This window comes from Haemaphysalis longicornis, unplaced genomic scaffold, assembly GCF_048455015.1.
Source record: "Haemaphysalis longicornis isolate Haplotype H1 unplaced genomic scaffold, Haemaphysalis longicornis Haplotype H1 scaffold_2, whole genome shotgun sequence".
Taxonomy (NCBI): Eukaryota; Metazoa; Arthropoda; class Arachnida; order Ixodida; family Ixodidae; genus Haemaphysalis; species Haemaphysalis longicornis.
Window position 1 is genome coordinate 51523811 of NW_027526295.1, and position 18148 is coordinate 51541958.

Below are 18148 nucleotides of genomic sequence, written 5' to 3' on the forward strand. Positions count from 1 at the left end.
AAGTTAAAAGTTTTGTTCAAGGCATCATAAATATAAAAATGATTATTTTTAAAAACTGTTTCGTGAGATGAAGTAGCTAAAACTGGTGTTAAAAGCCAGTGTCTCTAAAAATTCAAAAACTTTAGCCAGAGGTACAATTGGTTCATCACTAAGTAAAAGCATTGGGTGTAAAGGTATACAAAAGGTGTATAAACCTCTCAAATGTCTAATTCGGGCTGCTCCTAGGTATGGACAACTTATTAGGATATGTAGTACAGTAGGAGGTTCTCCGCAGTGTTCGCAAATGGGTTCGTGTTCCTTTTTCAACAGGAAGCCATGTGTCACCACAGACTGACCTATACGCAGCCGGCACAAAATAACCTGTAAGTAATGATCTCGGTGTCTACACCTTTTTCATTCAGATACGTAAGGTTTGACTAGATGTAATTTATTTCTGGTTTGTTTATTCCTTTCAGACTACCAGTACAACTTCATTAACTTTCGTATGCTGTTTCGAAGGTCCTGGTAGGAAAGCTTTAACTCTGTTATTTCAAGATGCTTGATCTCATATGCTGCTTCATCAGCGGTTTCATTTTCTGGGATGCCATATGGCTTGGTACCCAACAAAGGACAACTCTGACCCCTGCTAATGTAAAACAGCACAGTCGGTTTTTTAGCTCACCTACAGCTGCATTCTTTGAAGGGACAAGGGAGGTTACAGCATGTATGGCACTCAAAGAATCTGTAAAAATGGCCACTTTTTGTACTCCTTTTGCTACTACATCTTCAATAGCTGAGGTCATACCAAGAATTTCCGAAGTAAAAACGCTACTGTCATCAGCAATCCTCTTTGATGATGATGGTTGGTGTTTAATGGCGCAAGACCAACGAGATCAAAAGCGCCAAAACGGTGGTTAGGTATGAAGGATGTAACCATAAACACTAAAATCGTTCAACAAAAACAAAAGTGAATTCATTAAAAGACAATGAGGATGGCTGGTGTAAAAGGGCATGTTGTGATGGTGCGTGGCATGAAATTGGGTTTAAAAACAACTACGCGTGATAGGAAATGCGGCGTAAAAACTTGATGTCACTAAGAAACTTAAAGGTGCGTTGTACAGGAATCATGGGATCATGCGCTAAAAACAATGCTGCGTGTAGTGGAATGTGTTGTCTGTAGAGGTCGGCAAAGTGTTTCTGTCGTGTTATTTCGAGTGCTTTGCATTGAAGTAGCACATGGATCACGGATAGACTGTCTCTACACCTGCTACACAGGGGTCTTGGAGATCTCGTGAGCAGGTATGAGTGTGTTGCATGCGTGTGCCCTATTCGTAATCGAGCCAGGGTAACTTCATTGTGCCTGTTGTGTGTGTCAGTGGTGTATGCTCCCAAGAGTGTCTTTATAACGTGTAGTTTGTTGCCTGACTGTTCATTCCACTGTGCTTGCCATGTATTGCGAAGGTGTTGTCTGATATGTGACTTAAGGTCAGTGTACGGTGTTGTTGTTATGTCCACTGTGTTTGCAAATGCAGCAGCAGCGGCCATTTGATCTGCTGTCTCTTTTCCGGCGATGCCCGAGTGACCTGGCACCCAGCATACGGTCACTTCCAGACTTAATGCATATGCTGACATAATGGTTTTGTAAACTAGATGAATAACATGGGTTTTCCAAAACTGCTTAGATGACAATGCACGTACTACACTCAACGAATCTGTGAAGATGATGGACTTGGGAATTTTATGATGAACTGTGTGTGCTTTAAAACGAGAAATATCCCATAGACTTCAGCCTTAAAAATGTTGCTTTGTGAGTTTAATGTGTTAGATACCCTAAAATCAGGTCCGTGCGCAGCACACGACACGATACGGGCTGCTTTTTAATTCTGCCCATTCTGCACAAAAAGTCTGCACACTTGTATTTATCTTGAAGGAAAAAGAAGTGCTGAAGAATTGCAGTTGTGGGTACTCGTTTTTTATCAATCGCTACAAAGGACAAATCGCACGACACGAGGCGAAGCTGCCATTGTGGTAAAAAGTCGGAAAGGGTTGATTTGTAGGTGTCTAAAAAGGTGACAGATAATTCGGACACTTCCTGTCTCACGCTATGTGAGAATGGAGCAGAGATAGATGGACGATTAAGAAGAAGTTGGGACATGATTTTATCACAAATAAATGGTTTGAAAGGATGCTGGGTTATTTACGAAATTTTTAAAAGCGTACAGAAGATCAATGTATGTTCGCTGATGATCTAGGGACCATTTATCGCAATCGACGTATAGGCTTTGTACGGGGCTTGTACGGAAAGCGCCCGACGCGAGACGAAGCCCCAAGTGAAGCACTGCGTCTACCATTTTCAGCGCTGTTTTTGTTGCCGACCCATACACCACGCTCCCATAGTCCAAACGGGACCCTACCAACCATGTTAAGACACGTAAGAGGAGTTGCTTGTCCCCGCAATAGGATTGGTGTGAAAGGACCTTAAGTATGTTTATTGCTTTGAGGCATTTATGTTTTACCGATGTGAGGGATGAATGTTAGTTTCTCGTCTAATACGAACCTAAAAACTTCTGTTCCTTTTTTAAAGGAATCAACTCACCATTCAATTTAATTTCAGGGTTGGGTTGGATACCGCGCCTCTTTGAGAAGACGACGAAGGTACTCTTTCCAGGATTAATCCTAAAACAATTTCGATCAGCCCAGCGAGCAAGCTTGTTTGCCCCAAGCTGGATCTCTCGTTCACATATGGCCATATTAAACGATTTAAATGATATTTGTACGTCGTCCACATACATCGAACAGGAGATTGTTGGTGGCAATGCCTTCCGAACTCAATTCATTTTGACTGTAAACAAAGTGCAGCTCAAAATGACACCTTGAGGCACGCCATTCTCCTGCACGTGAACGTTTGAAAGTGCCGAACCAACTCTGACACGAAATGTTCGTCAAGATAGGTAACTGGACAGAGTGTTCAGCATGTTACCAGATATACCAAGAGATTAGAGGTCTCTAAGGATGCCATAGCGCCATGTAGTGCCATATGCCTTTTCCATATCAAAGAGCACGGTCATGCAATATTGCTTATGTAGGTAGGTATCTTTAACGTAAGATTCTAGCGCTACTAGTTGGTCATTTGTAGACCACCCCACCCTGAAACCTGCCTGGCAGCTATCGAGAAGACCGTTGTACTCAAGAACGTACACGAGTCTCCTGTTGACCAGCTTCTCGAGAAGCTTTCCCAGGCAGTTTGTGAGGGCGACAGGTCGATAACTGGCAGGAGAAGAAGGGTCCTTACCCTCCTTCAGGAACGCCACTACAATAGCCTCCCTCCAATATTTTTGGAGGTGCCCCGAAAGCCATATGTTATTGTATAGGTGTAGAAGTGTTTCAAGATTGTCTGGATGTAGGTGTTGTATCAAGGTGTATGTAATCTTATCAGCATCTGGACCTGAAGGTTTACATGTGCTCAGGGCAGCCCTCAACTCATAAAGTATAAATTCAGAATTGTAACCAGATTTTGACCTGTTATTGTCATGTAGGGACTTCTTTTCACAAGTATTTTTATGTTTCAGAAAACTATTTGTGTAGTGTGCAGAGGTGGAAACGTGTTGGAAGTGTTGTGCAAGTGTGTTAGCCTGGTCTTTGAGTGTGTCCCCTGTTGTACTGACCAGGGGCAGGCTGTGTGTATGTTGTCCTTTAAGTTTGCGTATTCTTGTCCATACCTTGTGTGCGTCTGTGTATGAGTAATGGATGTAAGGAAGGTGCGCCAACTCTCGTTTTGCCTCACGGCGCCCATGTTTTCCTAACGCCTTGGCCCGTTTGAACAACAAAAAGATTACCCGACGTTGGGTACCGACGGAGGATACCCCACGCCTTGTTCTGGGCCTCTCGCGTACGCCTACAGTCCTCATAACACCACGGCCTCCTTTGATTGCGCGGGGCACCAGAGGCGTGGGGAATGGACTTCTCAGCGGCGTCGAGGATGTGCGCCGTGAGGAGTTGGGTAGCTTCTTCAACGTGTAGGTGTTGAATGAATCTGTGGTGTAGTTCAGATATTTCTGTAAATGTACTCCAGTTCGCTCTATCTTCATTGAACCTGTTATGGGAAGTTGAACTGTTCGGGCCTTTATTTATGTATGTGAATGTGGTTGGGAAGTGGTCACAACATATTGGTTAGTGCCAAAGTCCCATTAAAGAGATGGAAAGAATACTGCCGAGCCAATCGCCAAATCTTGGTGTGAATAAGTGGTGTGCCCTATATTATGGTATGTAGGCTTGTTTTTATTGAATAGGCATGCTCCCGAAGATGTTAGATATTTTTCGATAAGGCGACCTCGGGCATCTGTGCGAGCAGAGCCCCAAAGAGAGTTATGTGCGTTGAGGTTGCCTAAAAGAATGAAAGGTGGGGGTAGCTGATCTACAAGGCCCTCGAAATCCGAGCTCGAGCGGTGGAAATCAGGAGGGATGTAAACTGAGCATAGAGTTACTAGCCTATTGAAATTTATGGTACAAATGGCAACAGCCTCAAGGACGGTTTGTAACTGGATAGAATGACACGGCAAGGACTTTCGGGCACTGATGGCCACACCCCCGGAAGATGTACCACCACCATCCCTCTCCTTCCTAAATACCCGTTAACTATTCAAAAAGTTTCTATGTTTGGAATTTAAATGTGTTTTTTGTATACACATGACACTTGGCTGATTGGAATGCAGTAACTCATAAACATCCAGATTTTTAAGAAGGCCTCTGCAGTTCTATTGAATTATGTTTTCTCTTCCCATTATTGAGTGTGAGAGCTACTGGAGTGTATGTTTATGTGTCGCCTATCGCGGCATTGACTCTCGTCTTTTTGGGCTTGTCGGGAGGCTTTGGCGTCGGGACACGTTCCTTGCGGTGCACCGCAGACAAGAACGGTCCTGTTGCACCGCAGACAAGAACGGTCCTGCCTGTTGGGGGGGCTCGGGGTTCGCGGTGTCGCCAACACCGTCACCATGATTACTCAAGGTGCCCCGTGCGGGGCCCATCGGGCACTTAACGCACTCCATTTCACTATGGACCGTAAAAGTTGTTTCCTTCCTTCCTTGGCGGGAACGTACGGCAATTTCACAACGCCTGATTTTGTTGCCGAGCTTCACGATTACGGCACCCATACCATGACGCTCGTCTTTGGGTCGCGAGGCAGACGGCTGCGGCGGCAGCAGCCAGTCTCGCGAGCAACACAGCTGCGAAGCGCACCGCACGGAATTAACAACCTCGGGTAGGGGGACATTTCACAACGCCTACGAGGCGCCAGCCAACAGTTTTTCGATTAGGCCAGTTGGGAAACTGCCTTTCGAAAGGCGGATTGTCGCTATACCGTACGTTGGCTCTGGCGTAGCTTTGAGATCTAGTTTGAGGAGCTAGGCCCAGCGAGGCTAGCCCAAGCCATGCGTTTTCGCTGTGCTGCTGGTGCTCGCGTGTCCGTCACGACTGTGGTAACCTGCGCGATCTGGCCATGCTTACATATTTTACTGGATCCGTGAAGCACCGGCGCGCTTTGTTGACATTCGGACGTGCAGCGCGCCGGGCTGCCTTTTGGGGTATGCTTCAGCAGCGGCAGTGCCCATGCAGCATCCTTTCTTCAAGCTACCGAAGGATCCCGACTTATTTAAGGCATGGGAAAACGCGATTCCACAGAAACCTTCAAGGTGACGTCAAAAATATACGTTTGTGACATTCATTTTGAGGCTTCAGACATGGTTAGCGGTTACTAACACGTCATGAATGTTCAGACCGTAAGGATACCCCAAAGTATGGGCCCTGAGGGAGAGCGCGGTACGCCGTAGTTTCCCTAACATACCAGACACTCTACTGCAACCAAAGGCGCCAAAGGCAGTCAGAAAGCCACCCAAAGTGAAAACAGTGGTTACCACCCAAGTTGCGTCATGCCAAAATTATGGCCTTTTGTGTGACCAAACTGAGGCAAGTGACGGTATGGATGGTGTAGAAAGCACCGAAGTCGGCACGTTAGATACTGTCCCCTGGCTCACGGTTATGCAGGAACTCAGCAAATTTCCAACGTTTGAATACTCGAATGTGAAGGCTCCACCCACCCAGGTTATCTTCTATAAACTCGAATAGTCTGGGGCGTTGGGCTGATTGAGAAAGCTGTAGTAGTTGGGCAAGACGTGTCCGTTGAAGATAGTTCAAGAGGTGAGCTTATCCCGAAGTGCAGCTACTGCGATTAAAATGGAAATATTCACCCTCGGCTGACGAGTCAACAGAACGTTGCAATGTTTCTTCGCTGCATAGATGCTTTAAAGATCTGCACTGGGTGCAAATGTGACCTGTTTCCAAGCATTACCTCATCAACAACAGCCGTGAAGAGGCAGGGTATGTGTCACAATAAATGCATGGTGCTGTTGAACCAAAGCTTGTGCCCTCCCAGCAAACCACTGACATCTCTAAGACGCCCCACAAAAATCTAAATGTCTATCTGCCAGCAGTGTATCCAGTGGACATCCCTGGTACGTACAAGTTTTGATAAAAAAATTGCGATGTTAGGAATATGCTGCTGGTGCTTCAATTTTGGATGGTGTTTGGATATATCTTACCAACGTACTTAGGATGTTTCTCGTACGGCACCAACGTACCGATCAATGGCCTATTTTAGACGTCTAATTATTTCTGACAATGCATACATTTGTGATACTAACTGCATGTCGCTGACCTGTTCTAACATTTAATAAGCGAGTTCTCTTATCCATCAGCACAACCTCTGCATGGACATATAAGTGTGCAAGCAGTTTCGAATCAAACTCAAATCCTCTACAATTTCTGGAAAAGTTTTGGGGACTATACACCTATTTTCACCTAATCACGTATGTGTATTGCAATACCTGGCTGCTTGGCATAAACCTACCTTTGAAAATATAAAAATGAATAAAAACGAACCAAAGTTGTATGTAAAATATCAAAAGGCATTACTTATAGTCCAGAAATATGGTTTTCATTTCACAGACCCTACGCCACATCTCAACAAGTTAACGCAGCAAAGACCACTAATGAGCATGGGCTCAATGAAAAAACCCTCCAATGATGATGATGATGATGATCATCATTGGATGTTTATGGCGCAAGGCCAACTGGGGCAAAGAGCGCCAAAACAATAGTCGATGATAGGGGTTAAACCTTAAACACTAAGTAAAATCAGCAAAAACAAAAGTAAAATCACAAAACGACAATGAGCATGGCTGGTGTATAGGGCCAGATTTCATGATGCGTGATAGGAAATGAGGTTTAAAAACTTGACGTCGGACAAATACTCAAACACACGTTTCACGGAAACAATGGCATCATCACCTAGGAAAAACGATGGATGTAGGGGAATATGTTGTCTGTAGAGTTCTCTGAAGTGTTTGTGTCGTGTTGTGTCAAGTGCCTTGCATTGTATGAGTATGTGGACTACGGATAGGCCCTCCCCACACCTGCTACACAGGGGTCTTGGAGATCCCGTGAGCAGGTGCGAGTGCGTCACATGTGTATGGCCTATCCGTAATCTAGCTAAGGTAATTTCAATGTGCCTGTTGTGTGAGTCAGTAGTGTATTGTCCCAAGTGTGGTTTTATTACGTGTAGTTTGTTGTCTGTCTGTTCGCTCCAGTCTGCTTGCCAAGTTTTACGGAGTTGTTGTCTAATGTGTGGCTTCAGGTCTGTGTAAGGCAGTGTTGCCATGTCTACTGTGTTTCGGAGTGCAGCATTGGCGGCCATTTCATCCGCCACTTCATTACCGCCAATGCCAGAGTGGCCTGGCACCCAACACACAGTCACCCTAAGGTTTGAGGAATAAGCTACCATAATTGTTTTGAAGACAAGATTAATGACATGGTTTTTTGATGACTTTCCGGATGATAATGCACGGACGACGCTCAACGAATCTGTATAAATGACGGATGTAGGAATACGATGTTCAACTATGTGACTTACAACCAGAAATATGCCATATCCTTCTGCCGTAAAAATACTTGTATTAACATTCATTGTTCTACATGCTTCAAAATTGGGCCCATGCGCAGCACAAGACACCGCAGTAGACGTTTTAGATGCATCGCAGAAAAATTCTGCAGCCTTGTATTTATCCTGTATATACATGAAATGCTGCAAAATCCCACTTTTTGGTGTCCTGTTCTTATTGTATTTTAAGAAAGACAAGTCACATGTAACAGGACGAAGATGCCATGGTGCACAAGATCGGTGATAGATGACTTGAATGTGTCTACAAAGGAGACCTCATGAATAGTGACCTCGTCCCTTACTCTGAGCGAGAAGGGAACAGGAATGGATGGGCGATTTAAAAAGAGCTTTGATGTGGATGTATCATTAAAAACCAGTTTAAAAGGATGGTTGTCCATTGATGAAATTTTAGAGGCATATAACAAGTCAACATAGGTTCGCTGGTGTGATAAGCACCATTTGTCACACTCTGCGTAAAGACTCTGTACAGGGCTCGTACGGAATGCGCCACAAGAGAGGCGAAGCCCCAAGTGAAGCACTGGGTCGAGCATTTTAAGTGCTGTTTTAGTGGCTGACCCATACACACCACTCCCATAGTCCAATCTAGACCCCACTAAGCTTCTGAAAATACGTAACAGGAGTTGCTTATCCGTTCCATACGACTGGTGGGACAAGATTTTTAGAATGTTGAGAGCCTTTAGCCATTTATGTTTCAATTGTTTAATGTGAGGGATGAATGTAAGCCTTTCATCCAACACCACACCTAAAAACTTGTGTTTCTTCCTCACAGGAATCGATACGCCATTAAGGATAATGTCTGGGTCCGGATGGATCCCACGCCTCCTGGAGAAGACAACACAGGTGCTTTTTTCTGGGTTAAGTTTAAAACCATTCTTGTCTGTCCAGCTGGCAAGTTTTTTGACACCGAGCTGGACTTGACGCTCACAGATGGACATATTACATGATTTAAAAGATACCTGGATGTCGTCTACATACATTGAATAAGAAATTGTAGGTGGCAGTGCCTTCCCAAGGGAGTTCATCTTAACTATGAACAGAGTGCAGCTTAGCACTCCACCTTGCGGAACGCCGTTTTCTTGCACATGAACTCTTGAGAGTGCGCTACCTACTCTCACGCGAAACGTTCTTTCGGACAAATAACTAGCAAGGGTGTTGAGCATATGGCCCGAAACACCGAAAGACTTTAGGTCACTGAGGATCCCGTAACGCCAAGCGGTGTCATAGGCCTTCTCAAGGTCAAAAAACACCATTGTGCAAGACTGTTTGTGGATGAAGGCGTCCTTTATATAGGACTCGAGCGCGACCAGTTGGTCGTTGGTGGACCGCCCCGCCCTGAAGCCTGCCTGGCAGCTATCGAGAAGACCATTGTACTCAAGAAAGTACATGAGTCTCCTGTTTATCATCTTCTCGAGGAGCTTGCACAGGCAGCTTGTGAGGGCGATGGGCCGATAGCTAGCTGGAGAGGAAGGGTCCTTTTCTTCCTTCAGGAAAGCCACTACTATGGCCTCTCTCCAAGAGCGAGGAATGTGCCCCGAAAGCCATATGTTGTTGTATAGATGTAGGAGTGTTTCAAGAGTGTCTGGGTGTAGGTGTTGTATCATGGTGTATGTGATTTTGTCTGCACCTGGAGCTGAAGGCTTACATGTGCTGAGAGCAACCTTAAGCTCATGAATTGAAAAAGGAGAATTGTAAGAAGTGTGCGACTTGTTGTGATCACGCAGGGACTTCTTTTCTACAGATGTTTTGTGTTTCATGAAAGTGTTTGTGTAGTGTGCTGAACTGGACACGTGTTCGAAGTGTTGTGCAAGTGTGTTAGCCTGGGCTTCCAGTGTGTCCCCTGTTGTACTAACCAGGGGCAGGCTGTGTGTCTGTTGTCCTTTTAGTTTTCGTATTCGTGTCCAGACTTTGTGTGTGTCTGTGTAAGAGTTTATGGATGTCAAGAAGGTGCGCCAACTCTCTCGTTTTGCCTCACGGCGCACACGTTTTCCTAACGCCTTGGCCCGTTTGAACAAAATGAGGTTACCCGACGTGGGGTACCGACGAAGGACACCCCACGCCTTGTTCTGGGCCTCTCGCGCCCGCCTACAGGCCTCATTCCACCACGGCCTCCGCTGGTTGCGCGGGGCACCAGAGGCGTGGGGAATGGACTTTTCGGCGGCGTCGAGGATGTGCGCCGTGAGGAGTTGTGCGGCTTCATCTACGTGTAGGTGTGCTATGGATGTGTGGTGTAGTTTCGATGACTCTGTAAATGTGTTCCAGTTAGCTCGTGCTTCATTGAACCTATTATGGGAAGATGAACTGCTTGGGCCTTTACCTATATATCTAAGTGAGGTTGGTGAGGTGGGGAAGTGGTCACTACCATATGGGTCAGTTCCCCCACCCCACTCGAGAAGAGGAAAGAGAACTGCGGAGCCAATAGCCAAGTCAAGACATGAGTATGTGTTGTGTCCTATGTTATGATATGTAGGCTGTTTATTGTTCAAAAGGCATGCTCCAGAAGATGTCAGGAATTTCTCTATCAGGCGACCTCGGGCATCCGTTCTGGAAGAGCCCAAAAGAGAGTTGTGAGCATTAAGGTCGCCTGTAAGGATGTATGGTTCGGGCAGCTGGTCAACCAGCGCCTCGAAGTCGGAGCTCGTAAGTGCAACATCAGGAGGAATGTATATGGAGCATACCGTTATCAACCTATTAAATATTATTAAGCGTATTGCTACAGCCTCAAGGACGGTGTTCAAGGTGACAGGGTGGCATGCTAAGGATTTGCGGGTGATTATGGCAACACCGCCAGAAGAGTGCGTGCAGCCATCCCTGTCTTTCCTGTATACCATGTAACTATTCAAGAAATTGGTGTTTGGAATTCAGATGTGTTTCCTGGACACACATTATACTTGGCTGATTGGCATGCAGAATCTCATAAACGTCGTCAAGATTATTCAGAAGGCCTCTGCAGTTCCATTGAACAATATTTTCTCTTCCCATTATTATGTGTTCAGAGCTACTGGAGTGTGACTATTTATGTAGGGTCTTTCGGGGCTTGGACTCTTGGAAGGGGTTTTCTGGCCTTCTCTACTGACCTGGACGTCGCAGCCCGTTCCTTCCGCTGCGATGAAAGCCGGAAGGGCTCGACGTCCATGTCATCATCTGAAGGCAAGGGGGTGCCCAGCGGACTGGGCCCCCTTGACGTGGTACCCTTTCGGGTGTTCTTTGCCTGTGCTGCCAGTGCCGAAGGCGTGGGGAGCACCACAGATGGCACAGGCAGTGAGGCGGGAGAGGGGGTCGCTGCGACTGCCTCCGTCTCCATCTCGTATGGGCCCTCGCGTGTACTTCGGGCCGGTAGAGAGGGGGAAACGGTGGGTGCAGCAGCATCCCCACCGGACGTGGATGCCACCACAGCCGCTGCTGGCTCAGCGAGCGATGCGGAGGCGGGTTGGGCTGCCAGAGGCAACCCAGGGGGGGCGGGACCGGGACCAAGTCCGACTCGCGGTACTGGGTCCCCGCCGAAACCAGACGCCGCTCCGCCCCCCGGCGAGATGCGTCGGCGTACCTCCCCAGAGGGAAAGAGGCGAACCTCCTCCGCGCCTCTGGGAAAGTGATGTTTTCAGTGACCTTGATGTTAATGATTGTCTTTTCTAATTGAAACTTTTCGCATTTTCTGGAGTAGGCCGCATGTAGACCCTGGCAGTTTACACAAAGAAGTTGTTGCACGTTGCAGTTTTCGGCCGGGTGATCGTGCTGGGCGCATTTTGCGCAGGTAAGTCGGCCGCGACAGGTGTTTGTGCCGTGCCCGAACCGTTGGCACTTGAAGCAGCGCCGTGGGTTCGGGATGTAAGGCCGGACTGAACAACGAATGTAACCTGCGTTGATGAATTCAGGAAGGGTCGCCTTGTCGAAGGTTAGAATGAGGTGCTTTGTCGGTATTTGTTCATCGTCTCTGCGGATGGTTATGCGCCTGACCGCTGTTACGCCCTGACTACGAAGGCCCTACAGCAGGTCAGCTTCAGATTCATTGATTAGGTCATATTCCGAAATCACGCCCTGGGAGCTGTTTAGGCTGCGGTGGGGCGTGACTCGGATGGCCAGATCGGCGATGCGGGTTTGTGCAAGTAGTTTATCAGCCTGATCCTGGCTACTGACTTCAACAAGGATTTCACCGGTTCTTTGTTTTTTGGCTTTATATGATTCGCCGATGACACCTTCAAGAAATTTGGAGACGAGAAATACTGACTTTGAAGCAAGAGGGTTCAACTGGTCAACTGATTCTATTACTAAGAAGCGAGGGTAGTTGTTCGGTTTCAAAATACTCAAGTTGGGAAGTGGTGGGAACGAAACTTCGGTGCGGCCCCTTTTCGGGGGCCGATCACGTTTGGGGGGGGGGGGGGTTTGGAAAATGCCATATGATACATTGGAAAGCAGGGAGACGGGGGTACTTTCTTCTTTGACCTTACCCTGGTAGCCAAAGAGGTCCCGGAGCTCCCTGCCTTGTGAACAGACAGGGAGCCCATCCGCCGGAGCTTGACCTGGGCTCCGACGGCCACCGTTCGTGGTTTCTAACCCTCCACCTATAAACACATCGCCACGGTTGGATCCAGCTTATGTTTGGGGGCTCGGGGTCCGCGGTATCGCCAGTACCGTCACCAAGATTGCTCAAGGTGCCCCGTGCGGGGAAAACCCTCCAATGGAAACTCACGTTGTCGCCTATTACAGCAGCGACAAAAAATTACTTAAATCAGGTATATTACAATTACTCCATGCATTAACTGCGTGCACTATAGGCTACAACACGACTTCGTATTGCAGCTACACCGCATCTGTAGACAAAAAGTATGTGCAAAACAATTTTGGTTGCGAGAGGGAGCAAAGCGAAACTGCTTAGAAATTTATGTGCCATTAAAATGATTATTACAAGAGGCCCAAATCAAGAATATTCAACAGTGGGAGCTCTGCTCTGCTTCTACAGATTGGTGCATTGGCATACAGTGCCAGGAAATCACTGCAGACTCAAGTTGTTGGCTTACATTAACTGCACCTTGTGAATTAGGCGTTTCCTATGTGGTGATCAGGTAACAATTGTTAATATGACTCATATCACGCTAGTTTCTATGAGAATTAAAGCACTTTCATGCTGAGATAATGCATTTTATATTCTGGGCTTAAAGGGTCAAACAAAGTTGGTAACTGCTCCTCCGACCTGTGGTAACGTCACCCACGATAGCAGGAGTGCTACCAAAAGAAATCACATGAGCACTGACATATTTGTTAAATCTCTCGTAGTTTATTTCACTCTTTCTGGAGTGCCTCAGTGTAATATTTGTTGGGCATTAAATTGGTCACTTTTGAGAGCTCCGGAAAGTCGAAGCACATACCCGTTATGAAAGTTTGGTGAATATCCCTCAGAATATGAGCACGTTACGCAGAGTACACATGACCAATGAGTTTGAAGTGAGAGCACACCAAGATATGGCTGCAGTGTGCTGAAATAAGCTGAGCTATTACAGTGGCCGCGCTGACTGTGCCACACCACCATAGTGGCCTACTGCTCTAAGATTGACCCGGCATATGGTTGGGTGCAATGTCCCCCACTGGGATTGCGGGAACTTGCATGTTGACTGCTTCTGAACCTAAGAACTGGAGCAACTAACCAAATGCCCCTAAGTTGTTTTAGGTTTGTGATGAGTCTTCTGCAGACTTCAGGGCGTTCTTGTTTCTTGGTACTCGCCGAGTTCCACGTTTTTTTCTGAAATGACGAAAAAATAAGCTCAATTTTCTTGAAAGCACACTCTCAGGTTCCCTTTAATGCATGTTTATTTTACAATGTTCACATGACGTGGCTTCTCAAATACTCTAATTAAGGTTTGGCTTCTCCAAGGATCTTAATTAAGGTCTGATATTTCTTGGCAATATCACATTGAATCATTCACCAAATCTCTGTCATCAACTGCGGGTGCTTTACAACGGTGTTGTCATTTTATGCCTGAGAAAGCAAAGCTACAGATTTATCGCGCATTATTTGTGGCACACTTAAATTATTTCAGTCTGGTCTGGGTATAAGTACACTAGAAAATATAAATACAATTTATCGCCCACAGAAAAGAGCAGATCGTTGCATCGCAAACCACCAGAATTTGCACACAACACAAGGCAACATAGACTTATAGGAATTAATAGCGCGACAAACTTGTACGATTTTTGACTGCGTCATTCTTGGTTGTTTATTCACAAACTACAGCATTTTATAAGAACATTTTTGCAACTAACAGTACAACACACTGATTCCAACACCCGCCGCTCTGACAAGTGGCTTATTCCTCGCCACCGCGCTAACTACAAATTTCAATCACAGGCATACCATTTGCCTACTCCACTCAACATGTTGGAAGGCACGAATATAAACATTATTGCACTCTCTCCGCGTCAAGTGCATGAATAATTACTGACCCATTGACAGAAACGTTCCGGAATGCTCAGTGTGGTTTATGTTTGCCTTGATGCGTGAGTTTTCCAAAATGACATGTCTGTCTGTCTGTCAAAAGGAGTTGCTATATAAACTTGGCATATCACTATTACAAGGTCATATACTGTTGTATGAAGCTGACTTTTAAATAAACAATAGTGTTCCTATATCTGTTACGACACCAAAATGACCAGTATAAGATCTTAAACTTTACAATATTTTAGAATCTCCAGTCTGTGTTTTAGGAATTTACCCCTTTGCTGTGTATTTGTGAAGCCCTGCTGCCTTGTACGAGACCCCAGGTCCCCTCAAGTGGTCAGAGCCGCTTTTTGCCTGGGTGGCCCCCAACACACCTGTTAGAAATAAAATTCTGATTCTGATTCTGAAAGATTTGAACAGTATATGCGACATTTAAAACTTTTGTGGAAAAAATTAGGTGCAGTAAGAACATGGGACACAAATGAGCTTTCTTTCATATTATGCAATTCTTTTGAAGCAAGAACCGTTTTGAGACACAAGTGGGGCCTTATTTCCCACAAAATAAGTAATGACAGGTATACACACAACGCAATTTTTTTATACCCTTTTGGCTTTCCTGCTTTTTTGTGTATCTGTTTTATGCATCTTGACACATAATTTATGTATCTTTCCCTTTAACACAGTTAAGTAAATAACGTTTCCTCCAGTGGACAGAATCCAAAGTCTGTCTTTTTGTGCTACCAATCAATAACGTCCAGGCTTTGGCAATTGCACGGGCAATGAAAACCTTTCTGTGTAGTCTATGTAGACAATACCTGTCACTAAATTTGTCCAAATATTCACAGCGCTTCTCCCAAACTTCCCATCAACTTTCCAACTTGAAAAAATATACAATAGCAAGGTTCCATGCAGGAAAAACATCGTTAATCTTCAGATGAGAATTACACAGGTACCACTCAACTACCACAGCCTGCTTATAATGCTCCACGTGCTCTGACTCGCAGTGAGGAGCCTGTTTTGTGACTGCCAGGAACTGACTGAAGTTTGAGAGCAGTCTGTCATTTTTGAAGATTCTCCCACAAGGTAATGCTGACCAGCCTGCTCCCAAAGATTGCATCTTTGCCCCTAATGGCAGACATTATAGAAAATGTATTGCCGCGACTGCGAAGGGATGAGGGACACATTCAAACGCTACATCGCCTTGAACCAAAAATGGGGTCCCCGTTTATTCTTCGCTTGTGGCCTAACACTGCAGTAGAGGCGCGTGCCTAGCACTCATCAGTGATGGCTCAGCCAGACAGCATCACCACAGTATTGTCTGTGGATTACGTCAATGTGGATGCGACTGCAGTGGAGAATGGTGCACTAACGACTAAGGCCATCGTTCCTCAAGTCAGAAGTGCGGAGCAAGTCACTCTCAGTGATGACAAAGAAGTGCAGAATGAAGCGCCAGTGCGGCTGCCCGCTCGGAAGTAAGGACCGAATTGAATATCGCTTGTTTCTTTATAACCTTTTAACGAGGTGAGCAGAAGGTGTTCTGACGCTCCTACTTTTTAAAGCAAAATGACCTACAGGAGCAACGATCTGAGAATAGTGCATCAGTTTTCACAGCACAGCCAACCATTTACTGCTAGCTTGTTCCAGCACGACAGTTGCCATAAGATGGCATTTTGACATCCAGATATATGAAGTTCTACATTTTACTTCACGAGCAGGAAAGAAAACATATAGCTTGTATGGAGACCAGACAAAAAACGAAAGCAAATCCAACTTGAGAAAGGCACTTTCGAGTTCATTCTGCAACTGCCATGCTCACCTGAAATAAATGTACCAATTGTGTGCACTACAGCCTGTGCATTCGTTGTAATGACAGCTGTTAATGCACCCAGTCGACACCACTAACCAAAATACATGACAGCGTCACAGCTCTTCAAAAGTTGCAAGCGGAAAGAGCCCACAACTATGCAGAAACACAAAATCTGTGAAAGCTGCATTTCATATTGGCATAGCAATGCTATCACAATTTCTCTATGGCAGAAGCCAAATTTAAAAAAAAAATCCTTGAGGGTAATTAAACTTGGATGCTTGGCAGCCAACAGATGATGATGGTTGGATGTTTATGGCGCAAGGCCAACTAGGGCAAAGAGCGCCAAAGCAATGGTTATGTATGACGGTTGAAGATGTAACCCCTAAGATTGCTCAACAAGAGCAGAGATTAAAATAGTAAAATCAGTGAGACAATGAGGATGGCTGGTGTAAAAGGCCAGGGTGTGATAGTGCACGGCATGAAACTATGTGCAAGAATTACGCGTGATAGGAAATACGTTGTAAAAATTTGATTTCGCTAAGAAACCTAAAAGTGCTTTGTATAGGGACTATGGGATCATCCGCTAAAAACAGTGCTGGATGTAGTGGGATGTGTTGTCTGTATAGTCGTGGGAAATATTTGCGTCTTGTTCTGTGGAGTGCTCTGCATGTAATGAGAATGTGAATTACAGATAGGCCCTCCCCACACCTGCTACACAAGGGTCTTGGAGAACCAGTGAGCAGATGGGAGTGTGTTGCGTGTGTGTGGCCTATCCGCAATCTAGCTAGTGAAACTTCAATGAATCTGTTGTGTGAGTCAGTAGTGTAAGGTCCTAGGTGTAGTTTAATTAGGTGTAACTTGTTGTCTGTCTGTGTGCTCCAGTCGGCTTGCCAGGTTTTGCAAAGGTGTTCCTTATGTATGGCTTGAGGTCGGTGTACGGTAATTCTGTAATGTCCACTGTGTTCCTGTGTGCCGCAGCGGCGGCCATTTGGTCTGCGATCTCATTTCCTCCAATCCCACAGTGACCCGGTACCCAACATACCATCACTTCGAGATTTTTGGCATACGCTGACATTAAAGTCTTAAAAACTAGATTTATGACGTGATTTTGAGAACGCGTTTGGGATGATAATGCACGTACAACGCTGAGTAAATCTGCGTAGATGATGGACTTCTGAATGTGATGTTGAACAATATGACCAGCAACAAGAAAAATGCCATACGCTTCAGCCGTGAAGATGCTCGAATTTACATGCAGCGATGTAGAGGCCGTAAAGTTGGGTCCGTGCGCAACACAAGACACCGCGATGGAAGTTTTCGATGCATCACTAAAAAACTTCTGCAGCCTGGTACTCTTGCTGCAGATACTGAAAATGTTGTGAAATCACGATTTGTGGTCCCCTGCTTTTCTGTAATTGTGTAAACGACAGGTCACACGATACAGGGCGAAATTGCCAGGGGGCTATAAAGTCAATGGTATATGTTCTGAACGTGTCCAAAAAGGAGATTGACAGTTCAGAAGCTTCCCTTCTCACCCTAAGTGAGACAGGTAGAGACAGAGATGGGCGACTTAAAAACAGCTGTGACGTGGATGTATCCATAAAAACAGGTTTAAAAGGATGGTTGTCGATTGATGATATTTTACAAGCATATAAAAGATCAACATACATTCGCTGGTACTCCAGGCATCACTTGTCACACTCCACATACAGGCTTTGGACAGGGCTTGTACGGAAAGCACCACACGTGAGGCGAAGCCCCAGGTGCAGCACTGGGTCGAGCATTTTTAGCGCTGTTTTTGTAGCCGACCCGTAGACAACACTACCGTAATCCAAACGAGACCCTACCAAAGCGGTCTAAAGGCGCGCAGGAGTTGTTTATCTGCACCGTATGATTGGTGAGACAGGACTTTCAAAATATT

At 45.7% G+C, this 18148-nt stretch overlaps 1 pseudogene; it reads left to right on the forward strand.

The window, feature by feature from the left end:
- Positions 1-2914: 2914 nt before the first annotated feature.
- LOC144167962 (uncharacterized) lies at positions 2915-6446 on the forward strand (annotated as a pseudogene).
- Positions 6447-18148: the final 11702 nt, after the last annotated feature.